Source organism: Chrysemys picta, chromosome 19, assembly GCF_011386835.1.
Source record: "Chrysemys picta bellii isolate R12L10 chromosome 19, ASM1138683v2, whole genome shotgun sequence".
NCBI lineage: Eukaryota > Metazoa > Chordata > Testudines > Emydidae > Chrysemys > Chrysemys picta.
Window position 1 is genome coordinate 15,572,876 of NC_088809.1, and position 14,724 is coordinate 15,587,599.

At 42.7% G+C, this 14,724-nt stretch overlaps 1 long non-coding RNA gene across 1 annotated transcript in view; it reads right to left on the bottom strand.

The window, feature by feature from the left end:
* The window catches only part of LOC135976624 (uncharacterized), a 111,104-nt gene extending 101,675 nt beyond the window's left edge, over positions 1 to 9,429 (bottom strand). The window contains exons 1-2 of the long non-coding RNA XR_010593921.1: positions 9,160 to 9,429; positions 2,657 to 2,721 (exon numbers count right to left, since the gene is read on the bottom strand). This is a non-coding gene — a long non-coding RNA (uncharacterized LOC135976624). The remainder of the gene's footprint in view (positions 1 to 2,656; positions 2,722 to 9,159) is intronic.
* Between the last annotated feature and the right edge of the window lie 5,295 nt (positions 9,430 to 14,724).

Consider the following 14,724-nt stretch of genomic DNA (forward strand, 5'->3'; position numbering starts at 1 on the left):
TGGCAGAGGAAATGGAAACGGGATCAAATGAAGGAGATGAGGAGATTTCTTATGCGGTACCAATGGCGTGGGTGTTCCCTCCAGTCTCATTTAACATCATCACGGAAGAGTTAAAAGTCAAGCAGTTAGGGCTTTGGAGCGGAGCTGGAGCTGCAGGTTTTTGCCTGGAGCTGGAGCGGAGCTGGCGCACAGCTCCAAAGCCCTGCAAGCAGTAATTAACAAGTTTATGAAACATCTAGACATTGAGAAAGACTGTCAACCTTATCATTTTTCCTTTTCCAGATTAATACATAGGAATCTAAACAAGCTAGAGTTATAGGCAGAACAGCAGCAAGATGGGAAGCATTGTGGCCTAGCGGCTACAACGCTGTCCTGAGACTCAAGTTCTAGTCACATCTTTGCCATTAGCCTACTGGGTGAGCTTGGGCAACTCCCCTCCCCGGGCCTCCATTTCCCCAGCTGTAAAGTGGGGTTAATGATACTGACCTTTGTAAAGTGCTCTGAGATCTATGTAAGAACTAGGTATCACCATTATTGTTGAAGTGTGAGGGTGTACCTCTGGAGAAATATAGCCTGAAACAAATATTCTAGAAGAGGAAAACCTGGAAAGAGACACTGAAAAAAGGGTGAAAATGGACACCAAGTTATATATTAGTTTGCAATGGGATATGGCAGCAGAAACGGCCAATATAAAGGCCAAAGCATCATATCAAAGAATGGGGAGGAGTAACAGTTCCCAGTCTACTCAACTTTGGTGCCAATGCAACTAAAAAAATTGCACTTAACCATGTGCACCTTCTTACCAGAAAGACACAGGCCTACCAGAGAATGTTTAGAGACCAGGAATGAAGTGATCAGGGGGTTGGAAGGACTGGGAAGATTAAAAGAGTCCAACAAAGTTCACTCTGATGGAAAAGTAAATTCCTAAAGAGTTTAAACAAAGAATAACCACCTTTCTATATGGGTTTTGAACCTTCCTATGGAAGGTAAAAGAGAATTTTATCTATTCTATTGAAATCCCGTAGAAGGAGATCATTCTCTATTCAATGTTCTAGGCTGTTAGAGGAATTTCTATGGAATCCTATTAATTCAATAGGACTTTTAAATAACAGTGGCTAAGCCATGACTAAAGGGTGAGGGAACAAATATAACCAACTAAACAACTCATTCCACAGCCTCCATCAGGGATAACCACTGGCATTCAGTACCAACTTGGACTCAATTCAGATATGTGGCCTTGAAGCGGAAGGCCCAGAATACCATTCTTCAGACTCCCACGCCATGGATACTCTCATGCAGAAGTGGGAGTAAAGAAGGAAAAACTGAGCCACCTCAGCAAGTTTTCGATAAACAAATTTCCACCATCACAAAAAACAAAAACAAACAAACAAACAACACACTACTTGATGTTGTTGGTCATTCTGGAGCTGTGAAAACTGAGTTTTTAGCTACATTATGCTGAAGGTAAAAGGAAAGAGCAGTACTGCCACCTAGTGTTGTGATGAAATCTCTACAACTGATTTGTCTTATGCATATGACAGAGGTCCAAAAATAATAAGGCTTTTGTTCATCTGTTATAGAAAGAGAATAGAAGATAAATCTTATAGTCTCATTCAGAATACCTTTAAGTGCTGGCCCAGCCCTGATTATTTATTGGTTTGTTGTTGTTTTTTGGGGGGCGGGGCGGGGGGGTGCTGGGGAGTGTTTTTGGAAACAAACAGTGTTTGAAAAATGCCCATGTTCCTTTGAAAGGATTTTTTAAACTATTATTCACTTCCAAGACATTTATAGCAGCAGCATAAAAAGGAGCAAAGAGACATGCAATGTGTTGGAGCATGTAAGCTCCATAGATACAGAGTGACACCTTATGGAAACGCGTAGAATTTATTAGATTAAACCAAATGGGATCTATAGAATTTCAAGAGTTCCACAGAAATGATACCTAAAGGCCTATAAAATGTAATCAAAAAGGATAGTCCATAAAGCTTTTGAGCCATCTTAAATCATTTGAAAGAGAAAAAAATATAACACTATAGAAAAGCTATTTTCTATTAAAGAATTCCCCATAAAGATGGATGTCTGAACATAGCTGTAATTTATTAAATCTACTTTTTTGTCTAAATTGGTGCTTTTATGATTTTATTAAATCTTGTATTAGTGATTGAATTCTATGTATTGTTACTGAAATAATGTTTCAGCTAGAAATGGTTTAAAAAAAAAATCAGGACTTTTTTTTCCACAGAATTGTTGGTTAAAATGTGCCCCATTTTTCTCTAAAATTTTCAAAGAACATTTCAGCATGATCTAATTTCAATTCAAACAGATGCATTCTCTATATGGCTAACTTCTGTAATCCTGCCCCAGGAGAATCTTACCTCATTGGAAGAGGGACTTTAAGGACCCCCTTTACACCGCTCCATCCTTTTTACACAATGTAAACGGGCCAGAGCAGGGACAAAACATCCCTTCGTATAATTCTGACTTTTGGCTTCACCAACAGAAGTTTTCAATCTAACAAGATTTGACTGATACCCTATGCCAACTCCTGAACTGCTTTTTTCCTTTCTTCTCATTTCATAGGACTCAGAGAGCTTAGCAGCTTTCATGAGAGGAGTTTTCTGCTGACTACTGTTCACTTTCCTTGTTCTTCACTCACCTCGAGCTGAGTGGGAAGTGGATTTTCTCTGGAAATTCTGGGATTTCAATTTTTTTCCCTTTATTCTGAAACAGAACGAAAACAAAATCATTTTAAAAATTCCTGGTAAATGAAAATTCTGGAAAAAAAAACCTCATTTTGAGTCAATTGACTATAAATCAAAACATTTTGCCTGGATTTTGACTTAATTTTGTACATTATAAAAGAAGAAAACTTTGAAAAGAAAAGGCATTTTAAAACAAACAGTTCCAATCTAAAAAAAAAAAATTACTTTTTTCTAAACAGAATGGTGTCAGAATTGACACATTTCCACAAAAGGTTTCACTTTTGACAAACTGATATTTTCCAATGGAAATAATGTTCTATTGGAAATTTTCCAACTAAATCTACATATTACTATTGGTGCTCAGAAAGTAAAGTGATGGGTTGGATATTTAAAAATAAATAGAAGAAGAAGAAGAAGCAGAAGAAGAGAATCTCTTCCCAGTTTTTTCCCCCCTCGTCACTGCCCTTTCATCTGCTGTTTATTCCTCCCTAATTTTCTTCTTCTTCCTATTGTTTCTTTCTCTCCAGCCCTTTCTCATCTGCACCTCTTTTTCCCTAGTGTGCAGATTCAACACTTCTGCAAAACAGAACCCTCTTCCAAGGTCATATGCCGTAAAGGACAGACAAGCTTTCAGTAGTACTGATTCTACAGCAGCAAAATAAAAGCTGCAGGGAGTATAGAGACTTAAGTGGGAAAAAATGCAGAATTAATGTAAAGTTCAGAAAAAGCCACAGAATTTTCAGTTTCCCCAAGACCAAAATGTTCTCTGATATTAAGTCATTCATAGTGCATACTAAAGCATCAGTGAGCCCACATATGATGAATTTGAATCATTCCAGACACATTAAAAAAAAAATTCGTTCTTGCACAAGAAGAGTCCACAGCATGTTTATCTGTAGAGTAAAATCTCTGCACAAGTATCATAGATGCACATTTATTAGTTTAAATATGAAAAGAAACATCCCTGGCTACAACCTGAGCCTCAGTTAACATCACTTTTCCTCATTTGAGCAGATTATACTCAACGTCAGCAGTAGTGAGAATAGGTTATGGGCTGTAGCCTGGGTCTTGTAAACACACACGTACTCAACTTTACAACACAAGTAGTCCCATTGACATCAATGGGATCATTCACATTGGTAACGTTTGCATGATCAGGGCCTGTGTCAGTTTAACTAAAGAAAAAGTACTTGTCATATAATCCCATTCATAAACTGAACAAGGTGGCCTCCTGTAGTAAAGTGGTCATCAAAGGGCTGTGTATTATGGCTTGCACCATGCTGTACCTGTTTAGTTAGTGGGAGTCCTGCCTCCCCCCCACCATACACCAATGCTATTAGAATCTAATGATTAGATAAAGCAGCAAGTTCTCAGCCTGCAGCCCTATGAGTAGATTTATTTTTGTTGCATTGAGCAGTTCCTTTACAAAAAAAAAAATCTACAATAGCAGGGGACAGAATTCAGTGAGCCAAGAGACCCCTTCCAGTCCTACATTTCTTACTTTTCCTGTAGTGTCATCATCATCATGAAGAACCTCACACTGGACCAAAGCAAACACACTTTTTCATTGTGGTTCTATACTGAAGAAGTGGAGCTGGTGAGATTCATTAGATGAGTCTTCCTCTAACAGCCGGCCCACATACAAGCTAAATGCCCATAACCACCACCACCAGAGAGTTACTGTTTTAGTTCAAGCAACAGAGACCGATAGTTCTGGTGCTTTAGCTCCTGGGTTCCTAACCCCATGCATAACCCATGGCTGAAGGTCATTGCATTGCCATGCAACCGTATGTACACATAGGATGACCAGATGTCCCGATTTTATAGGGACAGTCCCGATTTTTGGGTCTTTTTCTTATATAGGCTCCTATTACCCTCCACCCCCTGTCCTGATTTTTCATACTTGCTGTCTGGTCACCCTATGTACACAGAAGACTTCAGGGCCTAGGCCTCCAGGAAGTACTAATGGTTTAAAATTATTTGAAAGGTGTATTTTGATAATTTGGCAAAAAATATAAATAGTGTTCCTGTCTTATTCCTAAATGGGAGTACGAATATGAGGGAGGTGACCAGATTAGGGAGTTCAGACAGCTCTAGTTTTATACATGATGTAATCAGTAACATAATTATTCTGCCTTTCTTTTCTGTATATTGCAGCTTTAAGTCTCTTAGTAGCTCTGCTGTCTAGAGAGACAGGCAGCCATTTTGTGTTTGCTTCAATAGACAGTTGCTGAAGAGTTTCATCCATAATGTGCTCCGGCAACCCCATGTTTGTTCAAAAAGAGGTCTCTCCGAAAAAGTATGTGGCAGGTCTTCATGTGTGGGAAAGATATTAGTGTTTATGCATATGGTATCCACTGGTGAATGTGTATTTCAGGTTCCCCTCTGTGCCAATCCACAGAGCATACGAGTTGTTAAAGCACAGAATGGCTCCTCAGCTCCAGCAGTGCATGGTTTTAGCCCTGAAGGTACCCAGTTCAATCTCCAGTGTGTTAGATGATGGCCTACCACACACACACAGTGGAATCACCACCAGTCACTCATATGAAAATACTACAGCATTCTGCAATAATTGCCTAAAATAATGCAAAATTATCATTGTAAGATTCAGTATTTCAGACCAATATTGCAGTGCTAATTTTTTTTTTTAAAGGGGATTTCAGCACCTTATTCTTGCCAGTTTTCTAAGAGCTATTCTGGTACTAAGCAGTCATGTGTCCTCTTGCTGTTATGGCTAAATCTTATCCAATAGGTAAGTTTTCTATATGGTATTCAAGGCAGCCCCTGCTATGAAATTTAGATAGTAGAACATTGTACAAAATCATGCCTCAGATTAATTCAGGGTGAAATTCAACACCCACAAAGGGCCCACACAAGATTTTATACTCCACCTAAACTCTTAGATTAAGGAGTTTAAGTGCTACATTGTGGGTGGTACAGTTCCTCTACGAAAGGTAAATTTAAATAAAGTCTCCTATAATTGGCTATAAATGCCATAGTATAATGTTGTTTTAGCCGCTGGATTAGATACATTAAAACACTACAACCTAATTCCATTCATTGAGCAGCATGGCTACTCACAACCTCAAAATGAATTGTGTAATGACAGTAATTTCATTTAATGTCAGGGCTCTGTAGCTTTTATACAAATGCCACAGATGTTGCGGTTAACTTCAGTCATTAACTATGATCCGATTCATCTTGCTCTGAATGGTAGCAGAACAAAGTATGAACTATCAGAAGGGTGAAGGGTCAGAGGAATTTAGAAATTTGTCACCTCCGTGTGTTCATTATCTTGAATTTGTCTGAAATGCTTTGCTTTGTAGGACTCAAGTTGCTTCTGTGGAAAGATAAAAATCTTGACAAAAGGGTCAGCTCTGATACACGATGCATGTTAGTATGGTAAAAATTACAACATTAAATGTCTCAGTTAGTTGCCACCGTCCATGAGTCAATGTGCTTTGTTATTAATTGACAGATTCTGTACGTTTGTAAGTTTGTAGAAATAAAGACCTATTTCAGTAAAATTATTATTAATTATTGTATTACTGTAGCATCAACAGTTATGCCCCATTGTGCTAAGCCCTGTATAGAGTCACAGTTGAGGGCCACTGCACCTGTATGTCCTCTCATTGGGCCAGCCAGGACACCCAATCTCAGGCTTCCAGTTCCCCAGTTGCTGCCTCTCTCTCTTCCTTTTGACTGAAGTATTTCCAGGATGCACAGTTCCCTGCCTTCGCTATGTTATCCCCAGTAGAGACAGCCTGTTGGCTGGCTTGCCTTCTCTTCAGAGACTGGTAACAGAGTAATTGCCAACAGTTATGAATTACCCCACAGTTCTTTTTATATGAGCCCATTTTAGTCTTAAGGTAAACGAACTACAGAGAAAATGTTAAAAACAATAAAAGAACCTGCATACATGCTAATAGGCTTAGCTAGGGTTACCATATTCAACAAACAATAAAAAAGGACCCTCCACGGGGTCCTGGCCCCGCCCATTTCCCACCTCCAGCCCTGCCCCAACTCCGCCCCTTCCCCGCCCCAACCCCGCCCTCTCCTCCCTGCCACGCGAAAAGGGCTGCCCGAGCGCTACCGGCTTCATGGTTTGCCGGGCAGCCCCCAGACCCTGCGCCCCTGACCGGCGCTTCCCCAGCGCAGCTGGAGCCCGGGAGGGGAAGCGCCCAGCCGGGGGCGCAGGGTCTGGAGGCTGCCCGGCAAACCATGAAGCCGGTAGCTCTCGGGCTTCGGGCAGCCCCTATGCCTCCGGACCCTGCGCCCCTGGCCGGGCACTTCCCCTCCCGAGCTCTGGCGGCACAGGCTGCCCGAAGCCCATAGCACTCGGCTCTTAAACAGAGCCGAAGAGTCGGGGAGGAGCAGAGCCGCCGCGGCCGGAGGCTCTGCTCCTCCCCTGACTCTTGGGCTCTGTTTAAGAGCCAAGCTGCCTGAGCACTACCGGCTTCGGGCAGCCCCTATGCCTCCGGACCCTGCGCCGCCGGAGCCTGGGAGGGGAAGTGCCTAGCCGGCGGCTGGAGTCCGGAGGCAAGGGGGCTGCCTGAAGCCCATAGCGCTCGGGCAGCTCGGCTCTTAAACAGAGCCAAAGAGTCAGGGGAGGAGCAGAGCAGCCACGGGAGGGGAAGTGCCCGGCCGGCATTTTCCCAGACATGTTCGGCTTTTTGGCAATTCCCCCCGGACGGGGGTTTGATTACCAAAAAGCCGGACATGTCCGGGAAAAAACCGACGTATGGTAACCCTAGGCTTAGCAAGCATCATTCCAACTCTAACATGGTCTCTGGCAGGATCAGTCCAACACTGCACCCAAGAAATGTCCTTTGTGGACACAAGTTCATTACAACTGGAGCTTAAGCTCAGAACAAGCACATCATAACATGGTTAGTCCACCCTTTATACAGTTATGGGGTCCTTGTTCTGGAGTTTCCAGGAGTAGGTAATTAGTTAGGGTGACCAGACAGCAAATGTGAAAAATCGGGACGGGCTGGGGGGGGTAATAGGAGCCTATATAAGAAAAAGACCCAAATATCGTGACTGTCCCTATAAAATCAGGACATCTGGCCACCCTATAATTAGTAGACAATGGATTTTCCTCCCTAGGGCATAGCTTCAAAAGGGTGCATTTGAAGTGGGTCATTTGTATTCCCCTTGCCCCCAGATACTTCCTAGGCAAGCCACTTGTTCTAAAAAGCCTTTGAAGTTCTCAATAGCTTCCAGAGAGTGCATTAGTCAGTCTCCTAGAGAAGGGACCCATTTGCAATTGCACAGTAACACACGGTCTTTTTAAAAAATCCTAAATGAGTGAGATTTGGCTGGTCTAAGGGCATTATTTGCAAACTCTTATAGATTGGGGGGCAGCCCAGAAAGCAGGGAATGAGAGGCTGTGTTACCAATAAAATGAGACTCACCCATGCAACACCCATTCAACAGACACTGGCCTTACAGCAGTTAGGGTTATTACCAACGACAACGTCCCCCAGGGACATTTATGGGGCCTGTTAATGTGCAAGAATTTGAGCAAGCGTTTAAAAAAAAAAAAAAACCCTAAGGAATCAGGGTTTTTACCAGAGATGCAAATTTTAAGTGGGGAGAAGAGCTGAGGAAATGCCCCTGCCTCACCCCTATACTAAACTCTAGGGCAGACCTTGCAAGTGGGCGCAATGGGGACTGATTTCTAGACACCGTTGACTTCAGTGAAGCATCACTCACATCCTCTGTGTTTCAGTGGGCCATGGGCTCATTTACCATGTTTTGAAATCACCCTCACTCAAATTTAGCACAGCCTATAGCAGAGTAAATGTCCAAATTACATAGAAACTCAGCAAAGAGATGCTTATAAACACTGTAGATAACCCACCCACTCATTGCAAGCCAGCAGGGAAATTGTTTTAAATAATATTGCTTTCATATATGGGATGTGTTTGGTATAGAACTCAAAGCACCTTAGCAGGCAAGCATTAGCATCATTATAGTTGGGAAAACCAACATGCAGAGAGAAGAAGTGACTTGCCCAGGACCACCCTGCGTGCAAGTGGCAGACCTATAAATAGAACCCCAGTCTCTGAGGTCAAGTCCAGCTCCCTAACCACAGACTCCTCTAAGTATTCTGAGGTAATATTGGAAACACACCAGACCCCACCAATTCTCTGAGGGGGAAAAAAAATGGAGGGAAATTCCAGCAACCATTATCCTTTCCATCTTAACAAGCTTCATCCCCCAAGGAACTAGGGTGACCAGATGTCCCGATTTTATAGGGACAATCCTGATATTTGGGGCTTTGTCTTATATAGGTGCCTATTACTCCCCACCCCCATCCTGATTTTTCACATTTGCTATCTGGTCACCCTAAAACATACCACAAGAGCAAGAAGACTAATGTAGCTTGCAGACAACAACAAACTTAAACATTAGTTTATTTCCTTTCTTTTACACATAAGACTTTTCTTACCTGTTACAGAGACTCTGAAAAGCAGGTAAATGGTGTCTAACTGCCAAAGCTCCCAGGCCAGCTCTGTTCCAGGTGGCTGAGACAGTCAACTAATTGCAACAACCACAATCACTGTAAATGTTTTTCACCTGGGCAGAGTGCAATGCCCTGAAGCTCATGGATAGTCAAGCTCAGAGGGTAAGAGGAAAGGATTATTTTTAAATATCATTTTTTTTAAAAGGGGAAGTCATTTGATTAATCTTTTAGAATGTTTTCTATGGTATGTAAGCTGTGTGACTGTCTGGCAGGCTTTACTGAGGTAACAATTACCCTAAAGCAGTTGGGGGAGCACCTTGGAAGTAAATCCCTACCACGGACAACAATAAAGAGTAAAAGTGATAATGGATAAGGACTTCAGGCCCTACCATGAAATGAGTTCTGGTGAGGTGAGAGGATTTAGGGATGAGGTAACCGTGGTGGAAAGAAAAAAGACAAGCTGGGATGAGGGGGGAGGGGTTGTTAAAACTTGGTCTGACTAGAAATGCTTTTACATTTTTTCTCTCAGTGTGTTAAAAATTTCATTTGAAAATGTGTGTGTTTTCCCCCCCTCAAGCATCTCCTATAGCGCTGGACCGCAGCAGAGAATGAAACAGAGTGTGAAAAGAACCTGCCTATTGGAGAAGTCCAAGCTGAGTAAGCTCCTTGCTTGAGCAGGGGAAAGTGCACCGGACTTTTGAAATTCACTGTAAACAATCCAAGGTGACGCTCACTACGCAGGTAAGGATTTTGACTTGCATCCCTAGCAACCTCCCTAAAGAAGATGTAGTTGTAAGGGGTTAATGCAAATTAAGGAGCAGGTTCAAGGTAGGTGATACCAGGCATGAGGTATAAACTAAATCCCTAATCCTGCAAGGAGTTCAAGACAGGCAGGACCCCACTGACTTCAGCAGGGCTTTGCGTGGGTTTGGCTTGCGGGACAGGGTTATAGGACATGCTGATTTCGCTGCTACTGTGTCAGAAATTGTCTTCCTGTCAATCAAAGGGAGCAGAGGAATAGCTTATTTGTGAGGGTGCCAGGCCACATTTGTCCCACAAAGGGGTTTTAATTTTCTTTTAATAATCCTATGAAACAGAATGGATGTCTTCCAAAATACACAGCTCAATTGGTTAATGCAGCCTGGGTGCAAACAGAAATTATGCTGATATTATTACAGTTTGCTCCTCTTTGATTCTGATACTTTCCTTAACTCAAAATTTTCAGTGATCCAGCAGGGATCAGAAAGTAATCATTCATTCCTCTCTTAGTAAAAAAGAATTACTGTACCCTTCCTGTGATTAACCATGTAACCTGCAAATACAGCACTGATCTTGGGTTCTGATCCTCCAAAGAGATCAGTCAGCATGGAGTTCCACTGGCTTCAGAGTCGGGGCCTTGGTCAACAAGAAGTTGCCCTTGTGGGGTGGAGGGAGGAAATCTCAGAACTTGGCTTATCTGTTGTGTAAATTAGGGGGCTGGGATGGAACTGGAGCTGGTAGGGGATTTTTCAATGAGACGTTTTCCCATAGGAAACTCATTGATTACTTTAAACTGAAATGGTTCATGGAAAGGGTTTGGTTTCAATGAATATCTTGACTCAAAAAAGTTGGCAGGTACATTTCTGAAATGAAAAACTTCTGTTTTCCTCTTCAAAATGACTTTTTTTTTCATTTAAAATGTTAAGCTAATTACAGGTTTAAATAAAAAATGGTCAAAATCTGGACAAAGCTTTTTATTGGCCCGAACTAAAATTTTGTTTGGTTTGTCAGTTGGTGAAATTTTTTTTGAGTTTTTGACTTTTTGTCCCAGTTTGGGATAGGAACATTTTTTTTGAAACCTCAAATATTTTCCCTGGATGGGGAAAATCATTTTCTACCTACCCCTAGCTGGGACTAAAGGGGCCACCTTTAATCCCCAATCTCCAGACTATTCTAAATATTGGGTGTATAAATTAGCAGAAGTTGCTTATTCTTGGCTACTGTAGGGCAATCTCTTCTCCCGATGCCATCAACCCAGTGGGTATGCAGGCCTGATGGAGGCTGATTCACAGAAGAGATCCCATCTCTCCAAATGGAATAGGCTGCTAACTAATGCCAGTGAGACGGCAAGCGGTAAAAACGTGGTTTTTACACTGGACAGAGATGCCAGCTGGATCTCACTGAGTGGTATATTGGTACAAGCCAAGATCATGCTCGCTTATTAGAGATCCCAGGGCTGCCTTTCCTAATGGCTAGCATTTGTTTTACTGAGATGCAGTTCTGACCTGGGTAGACTAACTCAGTGTTTTCACTGAAGCACATGGTTACACGATACACCTCTACCCCCGATATAACGCTGTCCTTGGGAGCCAAAAAATCTTACCGCGTTATAGGTGAAATCGCATTATATCGAACTTGCTTTGATCTGCCGGAGTGCGCAGCCCCGCTCCCCCGGAGCGCTGCTTTACCTCGTTGTATCCGAATTCTTGTTATATTGGGTCACATTATATCTGGGTAAGAGTGTATATTCTTGTAGGTTTTAAACTAGAGCCAACAGAGTAACTGGGTCAGGCCTGGAGCCTGCAATACAGTGCATGTTATACGTGTAATTTCCTAGTGATAAGATGGACTTCAGTCAAGTAAATTCTCTCCTGGGTTTTTACTGTTGCATGCATTCCCTGTAAAAGTAAAACAAATACCTCAGTTACAGCAAAATCGATGGGACCAATTGCAATCTCAGATGTACAGCTTACACCAGACCTTGCAGCATCTTGAATATCTGCTCCTGTCTGAGCCTGCACCTTGCTGCAAATCTGAAGTTCAAATCTAGCCCTTAAACCATGTCTTGATCTTCTCTGCAGATTGTTTTACTGCCTCTTGAGAAGCTACCTAGTGCCTTTCAAATGGTTGTATGTGATTGGCACACAGTTCACTGTAAGTGACATCTCTGATTGTTTCAGAGTAGCAGCCGTGTTAGTCTGTATCCGCAAAAAGAAGAACAGGAGGACTTGTGGCACCTTAGAGACTAACAAATTTATTAGAGCATAAGCTTTCGTGGACTACAGCCCACTTCTTCGGATGCATATAGAATGGAACATATATTGAGGAGATATATATACACACATACAGAGAGCATAAACAGGTGGGAGTTGTCTTACCACCTCTGAGAGGCCAATTAATTAAGAGAAAAAAAACTTTTGAAGTGATAATCAAGCTAGCCGAGTACAGACAGACAGTTAGATAACAAGTGTGAGAATACTTACAAGGGGAGATAGATTTAATGTTTGTAATGGCTCAACCATTCCCAGTCCTTATTTAAACCGGAGTTGATTGTGTCTAGTTTGCATATCAATTCTAGCTCAGCAGTTTCTCGTTGGAGTCTGTTTTTGAAGTTTTTCTGTTGTAATATAGCCACCCGCAGGTCTGTCACTGAATGACCAGACAGGTTAAAGTGTTCTCCCACTGGTTTTTGAGTATTTTGATTCCTGATGTCAGATTTGTGTCCATTAATTCTTTTGCGTAGAGACTGTCCGGTTTGGCCAATGTACATGGCAGAGGGGCATTGCTGGCACATGATGGCATATATCACATTGGTAGATGTGCAGGTGAACGAGCCCCTGATGGTATGGCTGATGTGATTAGGTCCTATGATGATGTCACTGGAATAGATATGTGGACAGAGTTGACATCGGGGTTTGTTACAAGGATAGGTTCCTGGGTTAGTGGTTTTGTTCAGTGATGTGTGGTTGCTGGTGAGTATTTGCTTTAGGTTGGGGGGTTGTCTGTAAGCGAGGACAGGTCTGTCTCCCAAGATCTGTGAGAGTAAAGGATCATCTTTCAGGATAGGTTGTAGATCTCTGATGATGCGCTGGAGAGGTTTTAGTTGGGGGCTGAAGGTGACAGCTAGTGGTGTTCTGTTATTTTCTTTGTTGGGCCTGTCTTGTAGGAGGTGACTTCTGGGTACTCGTCTGGCTCTGTCAATCTGTTTTTTCACTTCAGCAGGTGGGTATTGTAGTTTTAAGAATGCTTGATAGAGATCTTGTAGGTGCTTGTCTCTATCCGAGGGATTGGAGCAAATGCGGTTATATCTTAGAGCTTGGCTGTAGACAATGGATCGTGTGGTGTGTCCTGGATGGAAGCTGGAGGCATGTAGGTAAGTGTAGCGGTCAGTAGGTTTCCGGTATAGGGTGGTATTTATGTGACCATCGCTTATTAGCACAGTAGTGTCCAGGAAATGGACCGCTTGTGTGGATTGATCTAGGCTGAGGTTGATGGTGGGATGGAAATTATTGAAATCATGGTGAAATTCCTCAAGGGCTTCTTTTCCATGGGTCCAGATGATGAAGATGTCATCAATGTAGCGCAAGTAGAGTAGGGGCGTTAGGGGACGAGAGCTAAGGAAGCGTTGTTCTAAGTCAGCCATAAAAATGTTGGCATATTGTGGGGCCATGCGGGTACCCATAGCAGTGCCGCTGACTTGAAGGTATATATTGTCCCCAAATGTGAAATAGTTGTGGGTGAGGACAAAATCACAAAGTTCAGCCACCAGGTTAGCTGTGACATTATCAGGGATACTGTTCCTGATAGCTTGTAGTCCATCTTTGTGTGGAATATTGGTGTAGAGGGCTTCTACGTCCATAGTGGCCAGGATGGTGTTTTCTGGAAGATCACCGATGGATTGTAGTTTCCTCAGGAATTCAGTGGTGTCTCGAAGATAGCTGGGAGTGCTGGTAGCGTAGGGTCTGAGGAGAGAGTCTACATAACCAGACAAGCCTGATGTTAGGGTGCCAATGCCTGAGATGATGGGGCGTCCAGGATATCCAGGTTTATGGATCTTGGGTAGCAAATAGAATACCCCTGGTCGGGGTTCTAGGCATGTGTCTGTACAGATTTGTTCCTGTGCTTTGTCAGGGAGTTTTTTTAGCAGATGGTGTAGTTTCTTTAGGTAATCCTCAGTGGGATCAGAGGATAATGGCCTGTAGAATGTGGTGTTAGAGAGCTGTCTAGCAGCCTCCTGGTCATATTCCAATTTATTCATGATGACGACAGCACCTCCTTTGTCAGCCTTTTTGATTATGATGTCAGGGTTGTTTCTGAGGCTGTAGATGGCGTTGTGTTCTGCATGGCTGAGGTTATGTGGCAAGTGATGTTGCTTTTCCACAATTTCAGCCTTTGCACGTCGACGGAAGCACTCTATGTAGAAATCCAGTCTGTTGTTTCGACCGTCCGGAGGAGTCCACGCAGAATCCTTTTTTTTGTAGTGCTGGTAGGGAGGATTCTGTGGGTTAGTATGTTGTTCAGAGGTATGTTGGAAATATTCTTTGAGTCGGAGACGTCGAAAGTAGGATTCTAGGTCACCGCAGAACTGTATCATATTCATGGGTCTGGAGGGACAAAAGGAGAGGCCCCGAGATAGGACAGACTCTTCTGCTGGGCTAAGAGTATAGCTGGAAAGATTAACAATATTGCTGGGTGGGTTAAGGGAACTACTGTTGTGGCTGCTTGTGGCATGTAGCAGTTTAGATAGTTTAGTGTCCTTTTTCCTTTGTAGAGAGGCAAAGTTTGTCTTGT